The 21747-nt window shown below is 42.0% G+C and overlaps 1 long non-coding RNA gene across 1 annotated transcript; it reads right to left on the bottom strand.

Annotated features, from left to right (window-relative positions):
• Positions 1–1065: 1065 nt before the first annotated feature.
• Positions 1066–3402, bottom strand: LOC120916054. Its single transcript, XR_005743936.1, has 4 exons — positions 2041–3402; positions 1766–1870; positions 1439–1543; positions 1066–1272 (listed from the first exon to the last, which is right to left on the bottom strand). It is a non-coding gene; the product is annotated as an uncharacterized LOC120916054 (long non-coding RNA).
• Between the last annotated feature and the right edge of the window lie 18345 nt (positions 3403–21747).

Genomic DNA, 21747 nt, shown 5'->3' with positions numbered 1-21747 from the left:
ATGCGTCAAAGTAATTTGACGCATGCGTGGAAGCATTGACCTTCCAGGGTCGCGCACGTCGTCGCGGCAACGGTGCGGCCACGTCACCGCGTTCGATTTCCACGTGAAATTTGGTCTGATGGTGTGTACAGCCATCAGACCAAACTCCGCCAGCGGACATGTCCGATGAAAACGGTCCGCGGACCGTTTTCATCGGACATGTCCCGTCGTGTGTACGAGGCCTGATATTTATTTTTTCTCAAGAAAACACACTATGGCTTATTTTCAGGGGATGTCTTATTTTATTGAAGCTTTTCCCCTATCCCCTGGTGTTTGTGTGGCGTGAGTCACTGTTGCTGGTCAGTGCTCGGGAGCAGCTTTACTTCTTCTGATGTGGAGCACAGTGGAGCTGGGGTGATCTCTTTGGGCTCAGTAGTCTGCTGAAGCTTTTCCCCCTTTTACCAGGGGATACCCTGGTGTTTGTGTGGGGTGGGAGACTGTTGCTGGTCAGTTCTGGGGATCAGCTTTACTTCTTCCCCTGAGAACAGAGCGTCCTGCTCCTCACTTGGTCACTTCACTGAGGAGACTTTTTACTTTCACTTTCAGCTGGACCTGACGGGGAGCCGACCTTATTGATGGGGCTGCCAACACCTCTCCGGTCACCTAGAGATACCGTAGCAGCTGTCACGATGGAGCAGATAAGAAGGGCTGCACGACTTCTTTGCAGCTCCGCACCAGTACACTACAATACATACGCCTATCACGTCTTGTTTACCGCTACGCATAGTCACGCCCATCACTACGTCTTATTTTCGGGGGTATGGCTTATATTTCGGAAGTGCTTGGAAATCCTGCTACATGTTATTTTAGGAGTACATCTTATTTTTGGGGAAAAAAGAAGGAGGGGGATGGAAAGGGGTGGGAAAACACAAAACTAGGGATAATCAGAAAAGAAAGAGAAAAAGAAAAGAGGGAGGGGAACAAGATACACAAGGAAGGCACTCACATTGGCCGCATCCGTAATGATAAGAATATAGAACAGTACCCCTTCAAAAGAGTGGGCAAAATTGGACTTTGAGGCTTGTGGAAGTATAAATATATATTTTATTACATAAATTTACAAAATGTACACTATCAATGGTATAATGGAATGCAGCTGATTACAATCACAATACAACCATCCAGAAAATAGTGAAAGAATCCTATTGAAGTCGCCTACGTGTTTCACCGTGGGGCTTCTTCAGGACGAAATGAACAGGATTATCGATACTATGTAGCTATGTTTTTCACAATCTGTGAATAGTACATATCATATTAGTACAGCATAAAAATGATAATGGTAATATTTACATAAAAGAAAAATTCCTAAAAAATATATCTTTATCAATTGATTAAAATCAGCGAAAAAAACACACACATTTTTGCAATACATATGGGTTACAACATGTGGCTACATCACCTGATACACAGCGGTGGATATAATCATCCAGGATAACTCCAAGGATAGATGAAATATATACCGATGGTAGAAGATAGTATAAAAATATGTTTAGAGATCGATGATCTGACAAAAGGGGGAGGAAAAAAGCAATAAGCACATGTTTACGCTGACAGTATATGTATATGTATATAACCTTAAGCATTATCATATACGCCTATATATATATGTCTATATGCGTATAAATATCCATGGAGAAAAAAGAGAAATAGAAAAATAAATTGCAAAGTCTTACATCCTATAGTATGTAATAGGGCAACAAGTAAACCATGTAGATTAGAAACATACCGCAGGTCCAGGCCAAATATGTCAATAATGACATGAGCGAATACACATTACAGTCCCCAGGCAAAAGAAGACGTGTCGGGGATAGAGATGCAGGTAACCGAATCCCTATTAAGAGTAGAAAAGCAACACATAGATACGAAGAAAAAGGGAATGAACAAAGAGAGGGGAGAAAAAATAGAATGAATATATTTAGTGTTAACGTCAGGTGGAGACATATCTAAATATTAGACAGTGTCTTTGAACCATTACACATAACACGTGCCAAACATAAATACCTTAAAAATCCACTAGGGGACTTAAAGCTGGGGCAAAAGACAGCTCATAGAGGCAAACACAAGGCCATCCATCATTAAAGGAACAGCATCTCCTGTATAACAGAGATCGTTTTGCAAACACCTCTGTGAACATATAATAAACAGAGCACCGTTTTAGATAGACATATAGAGGATATAGAGATAGATTTGAGAGGTTGTCAGCAGGTACTTACTGTGTACATATAGCGTCCGTATATGCCCCAGGGTCACAGCCTGTGCTGAGTACACTCTCCAGAATAGTGTGGTGAGTGAAAGAAATAAAAAATGTGTGAAACAATGTAATAATATGGAAAACCACTAGGAGGTGGTGTTCCAATTAGAGATGTGTACAACACACTACAATAAGTGATATAACACCTGTATGTGATAACAAACTGGGGTAAACCAAACACAAAGTCCAAGCAAAAAAATATGTATATATATCAGTCCGATATCGGACTAGTATGTGCAGTCTTTAGGAGGTGGAAATGGTCCGAACTTCTTGTGAAGGAAAAACGAACAACCACTCAGAAGGGACTGATGAATAATGATCCTCTATGGTATACTAATCAAACGATCAGTGTAGGTGGTAGGAACCTCATCAACGATTCACAGTGATATCCAAAAAGATAAATAAATGGATACTCTTACCAGAATACGTGGACATACACGTCAGTGACGCTATGTCGATCAGGCATGCATGAACTCCTAGGCAATGATGATTTTGGTAGGAAGCGTTTTGATATGTCAACCTTTGATCCCTAGGAGCCGGTAAAATCCAAGTGGTAGGAGACAGATCTGGCAGGAGAGGTTCACGGACAAATCGTCTAACAATGTATAAATATTTCCTGCGGACGGATCCACTCCACAAACAAATGCAACAATTTCATCTCATTTGCCTTGAATTTACTAGAGTCAGAACAATTGCGCCGCAAACGCAGATACTGTCCGTATGGTATACTCCAAACCAATGGAGAGGGATGGGCGCTTGCAGCGTGCAGGATAGTGTTTCCTGCTGTGGGTTTGCGAAATAAGGAGGTATTTATCATACCCCCTTCATTTACGTATATCAGGATGTCAAGGAACGCAATTTCCGATTGACTTGAACACATTGTAATTTTTAGGTTGTAATCATTGCGACTCAGTAGTTGCATGAAGGCCTGCAAATTTGTGGGACCTCCTGTCCAAAGTAACAGGACGTCATCTATATACCTGAACCAACCCAACACAAATGCAAGTAAACCAATAGGTTCTTCAACAGAAAATAAATCTCGCTCCCACCCCCCCAGGTACAGGTTCGCGTATGATGGTGCACAAGAGGTGCCCATTGCGACTCCCTGTACCTGGAGGAAGTGGGACCCGTAAAAAAAAAAAAAAAAAAAAAAATGTTTTTTCTTTTGAAGATTATAATTCTTTTTTTATTTTAAGAAAAATCAGTACAACACATATATGTATAAAAAAAAAATACATAACAGAACATTATTACAAAACAACAGTCACAGTCCATCTTATTATTATACATCCCCTTTAACCTTGTTGTCAAAATCAAACATATATCTCCTTCTTACGTATCTCTCCCCTTCCCAAACATCCCTGAGAGAGAAAGAAGAAGAAAGGGAGAAAAAAAAAAAAAACAACAACCCACCCTACTTCCCTCTCCTCCGACCCTTCTCCATATTCCTGTGGTTTCTCATTAAATCCCACATATACCCAATCCAAGTTCCCGGGCTCCTTCTATACCATTCAGCCTTATCCCCCTTAACCTTCCCCCCTGTGGTCCATATAGGACTTCCAGGGAGTCCAAGTTCTTAAATATTTTTCCCTTTTATATTGTGTTGTCAGGACTAACTCTTCTAATTTGCTTATTTCCCTAACTTTACATATCCACATCTCCGCTGTTGGTGGAACTGATGACTTCCACCTCTTCGTTATACAGGCCTTAGCGGCATCTTATAGATGGCATATAATCATTTCCCTATAGGCTTTTTCTGGTATTTGGTTTAAATGCAGAAGATAGAATTCCGGATCTTCCGGAATCTCATAATCTGAGCAAAACTGTAAAGCACTTTTAATCTCTGCCCAAAAACTCCTTAGCATTGGGCACTCCCAGAATATATGTAGCATCGTTCCTTTGCTTCCCTGCCACCTCCAGCATTTATCTGATACCTCTGCAAACATTTTGCTTAACTTTTCTGGTGTCCTATACCATCTTGTGAAGATCTTATAGTTTGTCTCTTGTATTCTCACACATATTGATGTTTCGTGTGTTCGCCTGTATATGCATTGTCGCTGTTCCGAACTGAAGGACTTCTCCAATTCCCTTTCCCATTCCTGAACGCACCTCAGAGGGCAACCTCCTGATCGTACTAATAACTCATAGCTTATTGAAAGACTATGTAGTAATGTTCCTTGTTCGTTACATATTTTCTCGAATTTCATGAGTGGTCTTTCAAAGCTCTCTGGATTTGGCAAAGTGTTCAGGAAGTGAACTATCTGAAGTGCATTCCAGAATTTCAAACGGAATACATTTCCTATTTCCATCAGTTCCGCTATGGTTACCCATCTTCCCATGTGGATATACCTTACTACTTGTATACACTCTCTTTTTCTCAACTGCCGGAATGCTCCGTCTTCGTATCCCGATGGGAAGAGGGGGTTACCTATCACTGGGTATAGTGGGGAGGTCCTGGGCTCGATGCCCATCATAGGTAGTGCTGCTGCACAGATCCTCACCGTGTTACCCACTATTGGATTTTTATTCATTTCTTTAGGGAGTGAGGCAAACCACCACGGTGCTCTTTCTAGAGGTGTTTTGAATTGCGCCTGTTCGATTTGTACCCATAGCTTTGTATCTGAATGCCTATTCCAGTCTATTAGCCTGTTCAGATGTGTTGCGTAATAATATTTCCTTATATCTGGGACTCCCAGTCCTCCCTGCTGCTTAGTGCTCATTAGTTGTTTCCTATGTATCCGGGGGTTCTTATGTGCCCATATGAACTTAAAGATCACTCTCTGACACTGTTTAAAATACTTTGATGGAATATGTATTGGTAATGTTTGTAATAAATACAAGATTTTCGGGAGTATGTTCATCTTAATAATATTGCAGCGTCCTAGCCAGCTATGAAAACCCTGGTTCCACTTATCCAATAAGGTCTTTACTTTCTGTAAGAGGGGTGGGAAGTTCAGCTCAAAGATCTTCTCCAACTTCCCTGCTAATTGTATACCAAGGTATGTCAGAGCATTGATAAAGTGAGGGTGCTCTTGCGCCTACCTAGTAAAGCTAAAGATGTGAAGTAAAATAATAGTAATGAACTAAAAGTGATGATGCTGCTCAATCTAATAATGTATAAATATCAAATAGAAATACAATAAAATGGTGAAAGGTAAAGTGACGAGCGCAATGAATATGACTAAGTAATCAAAGTGTTAATCAGTGAACATTGATAATAAACTAAAATTGAAACAAAGTGCTAAAAAACATTAAAAACATCAATAATGAATAAAAACGTTCAGCCAGCAAGTGGCCAGTGAAAAAAGAGTATGCACAAAAATAGCTGCAAAAGTCAGCAGGCAAACATAAATATGAAGCCTAAATCAGTCCTGGAATAATAGGCTAACAATACAGCCTTAATACGTGCATAAAAGTGTAGGAAGTTCCATAAAGACAAAAATAAATATAAACTTCTCAAGGCTTGATTACTACCTTGGGAAGGTAAGCGCATTGTGAGCCCACATTATTTGAAGATCCACATGAGAAGATTTTAAACATTTGTTTATCACTATTGGAGAAGTTTATATTTATTTTTGTCTTTATGGAACTTCCTACACTTTTATGCACGTATTAAGGCTGTATTGTTAGCCTATTATTCCAGGACTGATTTAGGCTTCATATTTATGTTTGCCTGCTGACTTTTGCAGCTATTTTTGTGCATACTCTTTTTTCACTGGCCACTTGCTGGCTGAACGTTTTTATTCATTATTGATGTTTTTAATGTTTTTTAGCACTTTGTTTCAATTTTAGTTTATTATCAATGTTCACTGATTAACACTTTGATTACTTAGTCATATTCATTGCGCTCGTCACTTTACCTTTCACCATTTTATTGTATTTCTATTTGATATTTATACATTATTAGATTGAGCAGCATCATCACTTTTAGTTCATTACTATTATTTTACTTCACATCTTTAGCTTTACTAGGTAGGCGCAAGAGCACCCTCACTTTATCATATTCACTTTACTCACTAGCATTTGCTGCCACCATGGATGTGTTTACCTTTATGGACCACAGAAATGTAAACTTAGATGACATTTTTAACAAAGACCATAAATCCAAAGATACAGATTTAGATGGTCTAGTTAGAAAACTAGGACACCATCTAGAAAAGAGAATCAATCTTTGGTGGGATGTCAACACATTTGACAGATATATTGAAGAACACATTGTCCCTAGAAGGCTTAGGTGGGACATTCCCCCCAATGACGGTCTTCTAGATAAAGAATCCATGGAGGAATGGTTTCAGTTTTTTAATAACAAAAGTTTGGAAGGGCTACATTTCCTTCTTAAACGGAAACAGAAGAAGGCAAGAATCATTGATAAAATGATTGAAGAAATAAAAGTCAAATTAGAGCCATATAAAGATTCAACGGAATTCAATACATTAGCTTCCCAACTAAACAAGCATTTAGTAACTAAAGATCTAGAAACACAACAAAGGAAAATGAAAAAATACCAACGTGATATTTCGGACTATAAAATGGACCAAGTGTTCAAGTGGCAGACGAAAGTGGAAAAACCCCAGCCCCCATCCACTTACTCTACCCCAGAACGAGAGGTTAGAATTCAGGAACCACCCCAAACCACTCTTTTACCGAACCAAGGACACTATATGGGCCAACTAAGACCCCAACAAAATTCCAGAGGAAATGGTACACAGGGATACCAGACACCAAGGAATTTTAAGAAGAAACCGTTCAAGAAATTCTATAAGAAACCTTATCATAATAGAAGAAATTCAGAAAGAGATTATGGAGACAACAGAGGACAATACCAACACTATGATCAATATAGAAGACCTGAAAGAAGTCCCATACCGCTCTATAACAGATTTGAACCTATCAGACACCATCAGGAACCACAACCTTACTATTATCAAAACCATTATGACCAACCAACACAAAGACCTTTTCTAGACAGAGAGAGGAGAGACCACACTCCCAGAAGGGATTACAGAGATTATTACCAATCCCCCAGAAGGAGACAACAGGAACCACCCAGGACCCCCAAACAACGAACACCGGAATACAGACCAAGAACACCACCCGAAAGATGAGGGGATGCAGAGCGGGAAAGAGAAGCCAAAAGAAAAAGAAAAAGCGAAGAATAGGTGATGGCATCTTCAATATCAGTGGACTCCCCCTCTCTACAGATGAAATAGCAGTATTAGACAATGGTCTCAAACATGCCCCAGCGAGAAGTCTCAATAAATTTGAAACTTTTATAGGAATCCAAAAATATATCCGCAAAATAAACATCAAAAAGTATATGATGAGCAACCCTATAAATACACTAACTAAGAAACCTAATCCGGTAAATACAGTACAACACAGTAATCTACGTAATAATTCGGTATTCAACCCACAAGTACATGATAATCATTTCATCAATGTATTAAAAAAACTAGTGTTGCAGGATTTAGATACATTGGAAGTGAAAAAAGCCTCAAACCCTATCCATATAAAGAATGGTATTCAATCCTTAACAAAAAGATCTGACATCGTAATCAGACCTGCCGACAAAGGCGGTGGGGTAGTTGTACAATCGAAGACACAATACCAGATGGAAATCAATAGACAACTACAAGACAAGGATACATATACCAAATTATTAAGTAATCCGACAAATCAATATAAGAAGGAATTAGAAAAACTAATCCATTTAGGCATTAAGAAAGAAATACTAAACAAAAAAGAATCCCAATATCTGATTCCAGAAACATGCAGAATCCCCATTATATATACGGTTCCTAAAATACATAAGGACAAAATAAACCCTCCGGGAAGACCCATAGTCAATGGTATTGAATCATTGACAGCAAGAATGGGAGAATACCTTGATGGATTCATACAACCCGCAGTACAACAAACTAATGCATATTTAAAAGACACCAAGCATGTATTACAACTATTAGAGGATACTCCAGTGTTGAAAGGCAGGACGTTTATAGCCACGGCAGACGTCTCTTCACTTTATACCATAGTACAACACCATCAGGCAATCAGTGCCACGAAATGGCTCCTGAGAGAATTCACCACTTTAATATGTAAACAAAGAAAGTTCTTGATAAAATGCATAGATTTCTGCTTGAAACACAATTACTTCTGGCATGACCAGACGTATTATAGGCAGATAACAGGTATTGCGATGGGAGCCAAATTTGCTCCTAGTGTAGCCAATGCCTTTATGGCACAATGGGAGGAAGGTTCAATATACGCAGATATACCAATGGAACTAACATTATACAAAAGGTATATTGATGATATACTCATAGTGTGGAATGGTACCCAGCCAGCACTAGAAAAGTTTTTGTCTAAATTGAACCAAAATGATAAAAATATCACACTTACGTGGAACATCAGTGATACTATGGTCAACTTTCTAGATTTGGACATCTCGATTGTAGACAACACATTGGTGACAAAAACACATTTCAAAAATATTGACACTAATAGCTACCTATCCGTAAAAAGCTGCCATCATAAATCATGGCTTTTCAATATACCTAAGGGACAACTAACAAGACTAAAGAGAAACTGCACATACCAAGAAGACTATGAAAAACAAGCTTTCTTTATTGGAACCAGATTTAAGGAAAAGGGATACACAGACAATTTTATTCAAAAACAGATTGAGACGGTATCAAAAATGGATAGAAACACCCTATTACAAGGACCAAAAATGAAAAAATACAAAAATGAGGCTCCATTCATTGTTTTAGATTACAACATACAACACCGAGAAGTTGAAAAATTGATAAAGAAACACTGGCACATTCTGAGAAGTGACCGAAACCTGCAAACAATATTACCGGATAGACCAAATATAGTGTATAAAAGAGCTCCGACGTTGAGAGACCTAATTGTCAAAAATGTAGTAGTACCTCCACCAATAAGTGGGTACACCTTTTTCAAAAGTAAAGGTTTTGTACCATGCAAATACTGCTATGCATGTAGACACTCTAAAAAACCACAAAAGAAAAGAGAAGACTTCATTTGCACCAAAACTGGTCAAAAATTTATTATTAATGACTTCATCACTTGCCATACAGAAGGAGTTGTCTATGTACTACAGTGTACTTGTAATTTACAGTACGTAGGCCGAACCAAAAGACCACTCATGGTTAGGATAAAAGAACATATCCAAAATATTTCTAATGGTTTTCCGAAACATACTGTCAGTAAGCACTTTGCACTTTTCCACAATAAAGACCCCACACATCTCACCTTTTGGGGTATAGAAAAATACAAAAAACCATGGAGAGGGGCACACTTGGTAAGATCCATCAGCCAGAAAGAATCTAGATGGATACATAGCTTACAGACTATGGTACCTGATGGAATGAATGTAGAATTTGATCTTAATTGTTTCTTAAGTAATTTTTAATTATTATCTTATTCATTGCGATTGCAATGCTTTATTCATTTGCTATTTACTAGCATTTTATAAATATAAAATATATTATATATTTTTTAAATCATTATATCATCCCTATGCATTTTATTATGTTATGTACATTTCCTGATTATGCAGTTATGAATTGTTATTATATAATTTATCACGTTGGATTCATATACTTAGAGCATATTAACTCTGATTATTTTATATCAAGATATATTGCTTTAATATTTAATATCCATTTAGCTACTCATGCTAACATTTATGCGGATTATACAGCAGATAGCTCCATCGCCATATTCGGTTAATATCAGTCCCAGATTATTCACAATGCTGTGTATCACCAGGCGTATAATTCAATCAATGGCTTTTTGATCTGGGGCTACACTAAAATGGCCGCCGGGAATACACAGCGCTCTGGACTCATAGACATGTTTAAGCTGATCCTTACCCACCGTTAAAATGGCCGCTGCCAGTAAAGAGACACTTTCTCTGACAAAATGGCGATCGAGCTATTTCCTGCTGGCTCTTATAAATGACAAGTCCAACAACCAATCCGTCACCTCTGATGAAGCCACGTGACGTGGTGTAACATGTAAGGGACGGACTGATTTTTGAAGCAATACATCAGTAAGCTGTCATCAGCTGTTTCTTAGTTTCGTTTTCTTTGATCTTTTAAAATGCACTTGTTAGCGTTTTTACCAATAAATTAGCCTTGGTTTACTACACTATGGGAAGCTACCTTTTTTATTTCCCCATGCTGAGCACCACCGCTGCCAAATAGAAATCTGGAGCCTACAAACATTGGATTATACAGGACGCCCTGGACATCCACAGCTAGTTGCAGATTCAACAACACCCCTGGTGGATATCCATTTAATCAAGGCTTGATTACTACCTTGGGAAGGTAAGCGCATTGTGAGCCCACATTATTTGAAGATCCACATGAGAAGATTTTAAACATTTGTTTATCACTATTGGAGAAGTTTATATTTATTTTTGTCTTTATGGAACTTCCTACACTTTTATGCACGTATTAAGGCTGTATTGTTAGCCTATTATTCCAGGACTGATTTAGGCTTCATATTTATGTTTGCCTGCTGACTTTTGCAGCTATTTTTGTGCATACTCTTTTTTCACTGGCCACTTGCTGGCTGAACGTTTTTATTCATTATTGATGTTTTTAATGTTTTTTAGCACTTTGTTTCAATTTTAGTTTATTATCAATGTTCACTGATTAACACTTTGATTACTTAGTCATATTCATTGCGCTCGTCACTTTACCTTTCACCATGTCAGAGCATTGTCAGTCCATTTAAACTTAAATTTTTGTTTTAGATAGTTTATCGCTATATGTGGGACGTTTACCCCCATCGCTTCCGATTTATTAAAATTGATACGTAGGTTCGATAAAGATCCATATCTCTCAAATTCCTTCATTAATTCTGGAATTGTAATCAACGGGTTTGTAAGACTGAACAACATATCGTCTGCATAGGCTGTAATTTTACAGTGGTTCTTCCCTATTTGTATGCCTGAAATATTAGAGTTTGCTCGTAGCGTACTCAAAAAGGGCTCTAGTGACAGGGCAAATAGAAGTGGAGACAGAGGGCAGCCCTGTCTTGTCCCATTTGAGATTGTGAGGGGCTCGGACAGAATTTCGTTGGCCCGTACCTGGGCTGTTAAGCCTGAATACATGGAGAATATCCACTGTATTATTTTGTTCCCAAAGCCGCCGTATTTTAGGACTGCCCTCATGTAACTCCACCTCACCCTGTCAAAGGCCTTCTCTGCGTCCGTATTGAGAAATACGCATTGCGTCTGTGTTGAGTTGGCTAACTGCACCAGGTTAATTGCCTTGATTGTGTTGTCTCGTGCTTCCCTGGTAGGGACAAATCCCACCTGGTCCAGGTTTATTAAGTCTGGGATATGTTGTTGTATCCTGTTTGCTAAGACCTTGGCAAAAATCTTCACGTCCGAATTTAATAACGAAATTGGTCGGTAGCTTCCACAGAGGGCTGGGTCTTTCCCCTCTTTTGGTATCACCGAGATATATGCTAGCAGGGTATCTTTGGCTAAACTGGCCGATGTCCCTAAGGCATTAAATAGTTTAACCATATATCCTGATATCGAGGGAAACAGAATTTTATAATATTGACCTGTAAAACCATCGGGTCCCGGGGCTTTCCCCCTTTTCATTATGCTTACTGCTACTTTAATTTCCTCCTCGGTTATAACGTCATCTAATTTCTGTCTATCCTCTTCTGATAGTCTTGGTATTGCAGATTCTGTTAGATACAAATCAATTTGTTCTCTAGTCGGGGGCTTGCTCTGTATATTGTAAAGAGAGTTATAGTATTCCTGGAACTCCTTCGTTATATCATTTGGTTTTGTAACCCTGTGTTTCTTGGGTGAGTTAATATGTGGAATATAGTTACTCAGCTTCTGTTCTCTTAGTAGCCTCGCCAGTCTTTTCCCACACTTATTCCCTGACTCGTATTCAGCCTTTTTGCATCTCTGCATTGCCGCTTTTACTTTATAGTACAGGAGATCTGTGATTTCAGTTCTTTTACTAGCTAGTTCTTTCTCTACATTTGTTGACCATGTTTGCTTATGTTTGCCTTCCAAGGTGGCTAGCTCCTTTAATAGCCTGTTTAACTTTTCAGTACGTTTCCTTTTGATCCATGTTTAATTAACACACCTCTAATAACCAACCATATAATTCCAGGGTCGCACTCTGGTGTGTCATTAGAATTGAAATAAAACCTCAATTCTTTAATTACATCTTCTAGGACCTCCTTATCTTCCAACAGGCTTTCATTTAGTCTCCACTGGTTTGGTCTGGACTGTCTTAAATCTTTTAACTCATATACCAGGAAGATCGGGGCATGGTCCGACCATGTAATTGATCCAATTTTAGTCGACTGTACAGAGTGTAATTGGGCATGTGGAATGAGGAAAAGATCTATCCGGGAGTATATTTTATGTGGAGCAGAGTAGAACGTGTAGTCTCTTTCTTTATTGTGTAGCAGCCTCCATATATCAATCAGTTGACTTTTATACAGAGTTTGCATAATATGATTTCTCACACTGAAAGATGTGGATGACTTTCCCGATGAGGTATCCTCTTTGGGATCTAAGGGAATATTCAGGTCTCCTCCCATAATCAAATGTCCTTCTGTGAATTCTAATAGGCGTTTAATTGTTTTGTCTAGGAAGGTTCCTTGATGTTCATTTGGGACATACACTGTGGCGAATGTTGCCCCTATTCCTCCTATTTTACCCTTCACGAGTCTACATATGTCCATTGGATTCTCCCTGCTATCAGAATAGACACCCCCCTTGACTTTGCCTCTTGATTTGTCGCATGGTATGCTATTGGGTATTTCCTATTCTTTAATGTCGGAGTTTTGTCTTCTCTAAAATGTGTTTCCTGTATATACGCAACATCAATACCTAATCGTTGTAGGTCATGCAGGAGGATTCTCCTTTTTTCGGGTAAGTTCAACCCCTTCGCATTTATTGATAGTACATTTAATTTCTCCATCTATCTTCCTATATTCCCTGTATCAGTTTAGAGCATAAACCTAGAGGGCAGACAATTAACGAGGGGGGGGGAGGGGTGGGATTGGTAAAAGTGGGTGAAAAGAACAAAACAGAAAAAAAAAAAAAAAAGGAGATATTCTCCTTTCCTAATATTAGCTATCCTGCTAATAAGAGTGGAAACACTCACCGTATTAACGGTATTTGAGCGTCAACCTATGTTTGGGGGGCGTACTCCATAGGTGGCCTTCCGTTGTGCTCCTATGTGCCAGTCTCTTTCCTCCCTTTCCTTCTCCTTTCTTTTTAAATGTAATGCTTACACAAAAAAGATATGAGAGAGTATCCCATTTATAGGGACACCTTCAGTAGAATAGGGTAGAGAGAGAGAAATACAGGGAGCACAAACAAACAAAAAAAAAAAACACGAGCTCTAAGCTCCGGGTCTCCCCATGATTCCCATGTTTTCCTTCCAATTCTCCCAAAAAAAAAAAAAAAAATTGAAGAAAAGAGAAAATTCCCTTTTCCCCCTGGCTTCTCACGTTCCTTCATTCTGTCAATTGTGGGGGCCCAAGTGTGACTCATATCACCAAGTCCTTTTCCCTTCTCTTCTGCTCGTTCCCCCTCTCCATAAGAGAAAGGGAAGGAGAAGACCTACAGAAATGTGAGCATACATTCCTACTATATCTACTATCTAGTAATTATACCACATAACATTTAACATATTTCACATATACATATATATACATATATACATATATATACATATACACACATACATAAACACACATATATACATACATACATAGAAGGTTACAGCCATGGCCCATACCATTACTTTATATTGTATATAAAGTATATATCGAGAGGGTTGTCTTTTATTATTCTATTGTTATGCCCCTTTCTCCCCCTCCCCCCCCCCCCATCCCTCACCACACCCTCATTTATTGGTCTCCACTCTCCAACTATCCAACTCTAGATGGAGGTGGGAGTGAAGTACAATCCAAAAAATATAATTATAATCACATTTCCCACTAAGGGGAAGGAGACGGAGAAAAGAAAGAGAAGATTCAGTAATATCCCAACTGTTGGGTATCAAAGGGGGGTTCGAGAGAGGAAAAGAGTGGGACCACTTTCTTTCAATTTTCCAGCTCGCTGCTATAGATATTCACCAATCGTATCATTCCATTTCTTGTGTTGTCATTAAATGCATTCCCCAAGACGGGGGGGGGGGGTGGTTCGACCTGCCCCTTCCTAACTCCACAGCATCTCGTCAGGGTCTGCTGGGTATTCTGTACAATGGGGGGCCCCTCTATTGTGCCATGTGCATATTGTGCTCCCCAGATAGCGTACTACGTTGGCACCTGGGTGCATCAGTAGTTGTGTTGCGAGTTGTGTGTGTGTGTGAAAAAAAAAAAAAAAAAAAAGAGAGAGAGAAAAAAAAACGGGGGGGGGGGGCCCCCCTTCCCCCATACAGCCCTCCTCTGGCGGGCTACGCTTTTTCCCTTGGTGAGTATCTTCCCCTCCCATCCCCCCCTATCCCCCACCTGAACAAAAGAAATAGAAAAAAAAAGGGGGCAGAAGGGTGAGGCAGAGAGAGGGGGAAAAAAAAAAACACACCACCTTCTTCCACTCTCCCAGCTCTCTCCACCCTCCCATCCATATCTGCCTATTGGCCCTATACCGTTTACCTTATGCCATATACCATAACATTTCATATTAAATCATACTATACCATGTCTTAACATTCCAATACACTCCATTCCTTAGGATACTTTCCTTGGAATGCAGTCCCCTATATACTACCCCGTTACCCCTGGTTTTCCCCTTTTTCAAAAGTTCCCCTTTTTCAAAACTTCCCGAAGGCCCCCCCCCCCCCCCCCCCAAAAAAAAAAAATTCTTTGGGGGGAAGGTTATATGATCGGAGGGTGGGGGGGGGGTGTTAAAAAGGAAAAAAAAAAGCTCCCCAAAGCTGGTCTCTCTCCATCATTTTATTGTGGCCATGGCTGTCTCAGTTCCTTCTTTTATCACATTTCTTCCTGCTGGTCAACTACTTCCCTTCAGGGACTACTATTTGTCTCTTAGGGGATCCCCCATCTTTCCTGGTGTCCGCTGTTTGCATGTTCTGTGGGGTCCTCCCTTGCCCTGATTTCATTTGAGGCCTTCCTCTATTACCCGTGTATGTTATTGGTAGGAGCCAGTTTGGTACCTGGATTGATGTTGTCTCAAGAAATATAAATAGTTCTGGAAGCTCCGCTGGGGCTCTGAGCGTAAATGACGCTGCAGACTTGCGAAATGTCACTGCAAGTGGGTACCCCCACCTGTATGTAGCCCCTTTTTCTCTAGCAAGGTCCAATAACGGCCGCAGGCATGCTCTGCGCTGAAGGGTGGCCCGGGACAGGTCTGGTAGAATTTTTATAGGCGCACCCTCATATACTATGTCCTTTATGTCCCATGCTGTCCGGAGAATCGCTTCTTTTTGCTGATATTTATATAATCTACAGAAGATGTCCCTTGGCCTATCTAAATTAAGTGACTTAGGGCCTGGGGCTCTATGCACCCTCTCTATCTCAATTTCCATCTGGGGTAATTTTAGTACTAACCCGAAGACTGCCTTGACTTTACTGTCCAAATCCTCAGTATCTGTTGCCTCCGGGACACCCCTAAGTCGCACATTATTCCTGCGACTTCTGTCTTCTAAAACTTCCAACTGTAGTTGCAGGTCTATTAGGGATTCGGCTGCTATGTCCATTCTACTACGCTCCAATTCCTCCACGGCTCTCTCGATGGCCCCCACTCTCTGCTCTATTGAGACTATAGAGCTTTCTCTTAACATCACCTTTTCTGACAGGGCACTTAAATCTTGTCTTACCGCCTGTAGGTCCTGGCGTTGAGTCTCCTCCATATGGCGTATCATTACCTCAATCTCCTGCCGGGTGGGGAGCCGCTCGATGTCCTGGCGTGTCGGGAGAGCTGCAAGCATCGCTTTGATCTCTGCCATTTCCATCTCTATTGCGGCGGATCTCACTGCAGTCGGCGTCTGTGTTTGGGTAACTCCTGCTCCGGAAGCTCTTCGTTGCGTTGCTGACCCCCCCGCTGCACTACTTTCACCGCTCCGACCGCGGGCTCTATTGTTAATTGCACCGCTCGCCGCTATGGACACTGGAGATGCCGAGGTAAGATATCTCAGAATGTCTCTTTGCTTGCTATCTGTTAGAGCGGCCGCTTTCTTTGTATCTGCCCGTGTTATGTATTTGCGGTCTTTGTTCATACCGCTCCATAGGGCGCCAGCTCCAGCTCCCGCCGTGAATACCGCTTCAAACCCCGCAGAAGATGCACACCGCTATCGCTGAAATCCTCATGGAGAGAACCCGAAGCTGCAGGATTCCATGTCTCTCACACTGCCATTCCTAGGCCACCGCAGGGGTTATTTTTCAGCTGGGTTCCAGGGATTCAAATGTTGCCTCCCTCGGTGAGCAGCGGGGTGCAGGGTGTGGGGTATGGGGCGCTACAAGCGTGCGTATGCTGCTCTCTACTCCACCGTCTAAACCATTTCTAGATTTTATCAGTGAAATAGAGACTGTATTTTTATTTATTTATCCCCCACCACCTTTTCACAGATTCTCCTCTTTCTTAAGCAATTTATGCCTTAGTGCAGTTCACCAACATAAATGTCCTTATTCTGTTTTTCCACTCAGCATCTCTCCCACTCTCCTAATTTTCGCTCAGTAAAGCAGTGACATTCAATGTGTGTACAAGTGAATAAAAGATCAGACCTACTTATGTTATCACTTGCTAGGAGAATGTTCAGTGCCGAGGGAAGCCAGCAGGAGGAGAAGGCACAGCCGTGGGGATGCCAGTGCTCAGTTCTGAAGGCAGGATACAATGACTACTGTGCTCCGAGGATCCAGGAGGGGGGTCAAATTACTTCCAACGGTAAGCAGACCTGCCGATCTGGAAGTATGAAGTATGCAGCCAAAGGGGGGCTGAAAACACCGAAACCCAGCTACTGTTACTCTGCTCTGCTACCCACAGTAATCGGGCATCCAGCTCCACTCAGTTGTCCCCTCTGTATCTAGGACGGGAGATAGAAAGCTGCTGGGGAGGGAGAGAGGCTGGTGGTTCACACGTGGAGCATCGCAACAGCAGAGGAGCACGCCCACACACGTCACACACTCACTCCATCATCATGTGTGTCCGCAAGCAATGCCAAGAAAAAACATTTTTAGTCAAAATGTGAGATAACAATTTCAGTACAAATGTGTTGAGTTGGTTCAGTTTCGGGGAAACACGGTAGTATCCCATGCGCAGCGTATAATGTAATGTATGGGCTCTGTGATCTGTAAATGTATAGAATGCACAGTGTATAATATAATGGGTTGGATCTGTTTGCTACAGATGTATGGAATCCGGTGCACAGTATATAATATAATGTATTGATCTGTGGTCTGCAGATGTATGGGATCTAATGCACAGTGTTGTGTTGGCTCTGTGATCTGTAACTGTATGTAATCCTTTGCACAGTGTATAATGTATGGTGGTGGATCTGTGATCTGGATGTATATTACAATGTATCAGGTGTGTGTGGTGGATGTATGGAATCCTATGCACAGGACACGTTACAATGTATCAGTTGTGTGGATGTATGGGATCCTATGATGCACAGAGCATGTTACAATGTATCAGATGTGTGGATGTATATAATCCTATGATGCACAGAGCATGTTACAATGTATTAGCTGTGTGCATGTATGGGATCCTAGGATGCACAGGACATGCTACAATGTATCAGGTGTGGGGATGTTTGTGATCCTATGATGCACAGAGAATGTTACAATGCATCAGGTGTGTGGATATATGGCATCCCATGCACAGAGCATGTTACAATGTATCAGGTGTGTGGATATTTGTGCCCCTATGATGCATAGAGCTTGTTACAATGTATTAGCTGTGTAAATGGATGTGATCATATGCACAGAGCATTTTACAATGTATCAGGTGTGTCGATATATATGGGATCCCATGCACAGAGGCAGAGCATGTTACAATGTATCAGGTGGATCAGGGCTCGAGTCCTGCGGGAACACATGGGAACGGCGTCCCTCCACTTTTTTCAGCGCTGCAGGACTCGAGCCGCCCGTGCCGATCTTTCACTAAGTGGCGATTCCTCATTGCCTCAATGTTTCCTAGGCAGCGGTGTTGCAAGGGGGGGCGCTCCGCACCCGGTTGACACCCGGCACAGTGCTGGATTGAGAGAGGCGCCGCAGCTCTCCCCTCCTCAGTGCTCGGCGCCCGCATGTCTTCCGGGAACTGCTATCCCCTATTATTGTGACAGGCAGGTGGGGAGAGGTGCCGGTGATCTGCCGTGCTGGTTCCAGGTATCACGGAAGTTCCAGTGCATGCGCGAACTGAGGCGCAGAGATGGTTCCAGCCATCGGGAAAGTTCCGTCAAGCACTGCGCAGGTGCAAACTTGCTGACGGAAATCCCCGAACGGCGGCCGGCATCCAGGGCGACGTGGACTTAGAGGAAAGTGGCCAGTCGGCCTCACGTCCTCGCTGCGCTCGGACGGCTCGCTTCGCTCGCTCGGCCTCCTGGCTCTTTTTTTAACATCCTCCAATCCACAGGGATGTTAAAGAATGAGCCTGGATGCCGGGCGAGGTTCGGGGATTTCCGTCGGGAACTTTGCGCCTGCGCAGTGAGTGGAGGAACTTCCCCCATAGGGGAACATTGAGGACAAGTCACCGGCTGCCTATCACAATTACACTCGTCACAGCTGACAGAGTCTAGGCTCCTCCTCCACACTGACAGTACATCCACAACAGGAGGAGGAGCCTAGGAGGAGGGACATCCATGTGGAGAAAGCCGCGCTGTTCTAAGGTCTGTAAATGTGGGGAGGGGAGAGATATTATACACTATAGAGTCACAATGGGCAGATATTATACAGGGGGGGGTACATTAGGGGGAAGGAAATCAGGGGGGGTTACATTAGAGGGATTACACAGGGGGAGTTAAATTAGGGGGATTACACAGGGGGAGTTACATCAAGGGGGATTACACAGGGGGAGTTACATCAGGGGGGTTAAATTAAGGGGATTACACAGGGGGGGTTACATTAGGGGGATTACACAGGGGGGTTATATTAGGGGGATTTCACGGGGGGGGGGTTACATTAGGGGGGATTACACAGGGGGGAGTTACATCGGGGGGGGTTACATTAGGGGGATTACACAGGGGGGGGTTACATTAGGGTAATTTCACGGGGATTACACAGGGGGGGTTACATTAGGGGGATTACACAGGGGGAGTTACATCAGGGGGGTTACATTAGGGGGATTACACAGGGGGAGTTACATCAGGGGGGGTTACATTAGGGGGATTACATCAGGGGGAGTTACATCAGGGGGGTTACATTAGGGGGATTACACAGGGGGAGTTACATCAGGGGGATTACACAGGGGGAGTTACATCAGGGGGGTTACATTAGGGGGATTACACAGGGGGAGTTATATTAGGGGGATTACACAGGGGGGAGTTACATCAGGGGGATTACACAGGGGGGAGTTACATCAGGGGGATTTGAGGGTATTTACACAGGGAATAAATACACTGTAGGGATTTACAACGGGGGGAATTTACACTATGGGAGATAAAACTAGGGGAATTTACTGGGGGGGGGATGTACACTAGGATGCTCAGTCTAAAACTCATGGGTCTATTTTTTTGTCCCAGGCCTGGGTGACACTATTAAGAAGAAAGTGATATCCGACAGTGATGGTGTCATCCCCATCCGTGACAGTGCATGGATTGGCGCACTGGCATAAACCACAACATTTACAGGGGCCGGTTTGGGGTGTGCATCGTGATCGTGTGCTGCCACCCTGAAACTAGCCTGCCCAGCGCCCTGCAGAGCACTGTGACAGGCTAGACAGAAGAGAGCCCAATGCACTAGCCTGCTCATTGTCTACTGCTCTGTTATGTTCCTGCTATCACTCCACAGTGGCAGGACAGAGCATTGCGGCAGGCTAGGGGGGAGAGCTATGCTAATTCTCAGTGACCAGGGGGAAGGGTGACACCATATTTTTTTTTTTTGTATACTGGCACTTTACAATAAATGTTGCACTGTATTTTCTGTGAAATATATATGCATATGAGCGTATCATTTTTTTTTTTTTGGTGGGGGAGTGGATCTTGGGTGGGAGTTCCCACACTTTTTTCCCCAGGACTTGACCCCTGGTGTGGATGGATGTAATCCTGTGCACAGGGCATGTTACAATGTATCAGATGTGTGGATATTTGTGATCTGATGGCACAGTGACTGCAATTGATGGCACAGTGGCTGCGTTTGATGGCATGGCACAGTGGTGACAATTGATGGCACAGTGGCTGCGTTTGATGGCAGTGAGGCTGCAATTTTTTTCTTTTTCGTTTGCGCCCCCTAAAAATTTTGAGCACCAGCCGCCACTGCCAGCTCCTCAGATTAGGACATTTTAGACTAATTTTGTTTTGGTGAATTCAGTTCTGCTTGAGTGTAGTTTTTTTGCATTCTTTAGGTTAATAGAATGTTGGGTTATTTATAATTTATATACTGCAGCCTCAGTAAGTTTTTTTGTTTCTTAAGGGCTCTTTCACACGTCAGCTCAGTTTCTGTTGTCCGCTCCGTCGGCTCAGCGGGGATCCCCGCTGAGCTCTCGGCAGATAGGGCGGTCCCCACACACTGTGCAGGGACCGCCCTGTCTCTGTTCCGCTGTCCCCTATGGGGAACCGGATGCAGACGGACTGTCTGTCCATCTGCATCAGTTCCGTTCCGCCGGACGGAAGAAAAATAGGGTTTTCTTCCGTCCGAAAACCGGATCCCGACGGACGCGGACGCTAGCGGATGCTCCATCCGCTAACGGACGCGTTCCCATAGGGATTCATTACAAGTCCGTTAACGGACTTGTAATGAACGGACAGGCGGAACAGACATGTGAAAGGGGCCTAAAAAGTAAATATGTTTAATATTTTCACTAACCACTACTTGGAGTTGTTACTGTTTATAAGAGATTTTGTTTTAAATAAATGTATTTTCTTGTTGAATCTTATAGTATTGGGTGTTTTTTTTTTTTTTTACAACGCTCATCTATCTATTGACTTGTCCATTTTTCATATCCTGCAAAAGCCAAGGTAGCAGAAGCAACTAGAGAGAAAAATAATTATTTAAATGGTGTATATCTTCAGTTATGACCTGGTTTGTATAGCTGAATGTTTAATATACATTCATCATGCTGTGCTAATTGGCATGCCATTAAAATGGGTGGCTATATTATATAGGATTTAACATAAATGTAATTTATAGCATTTACTATTATAGTGATGTAAACATATCTCCAATATGATTTGACCACACCTCTTAAACCACAACGAACTGGCCACACCGATTTTTGCTGGCCCTGCCCGCTTCTCAGCATGGTGCGATGCGCTCTCCACACA

Source organism: Rana temporaria, chromosome 10 (genome assembly GCF_905171775.1).
Source record: "Rana temporaria chromosome 10, aRanTem1.1, whole genome shotgun sequence".
Classification (NCBI taxonomy): domain Eukaryota; kingdom Metazoa; phylum Chordata; class Amphibia; order Anura; family Ranidae; genus Rana; species Rana temporaria.
Note: the sequence above shows the minus strand (reverse complement) of the source record. Positions and strands in the feature narration are given on the sequence as shown.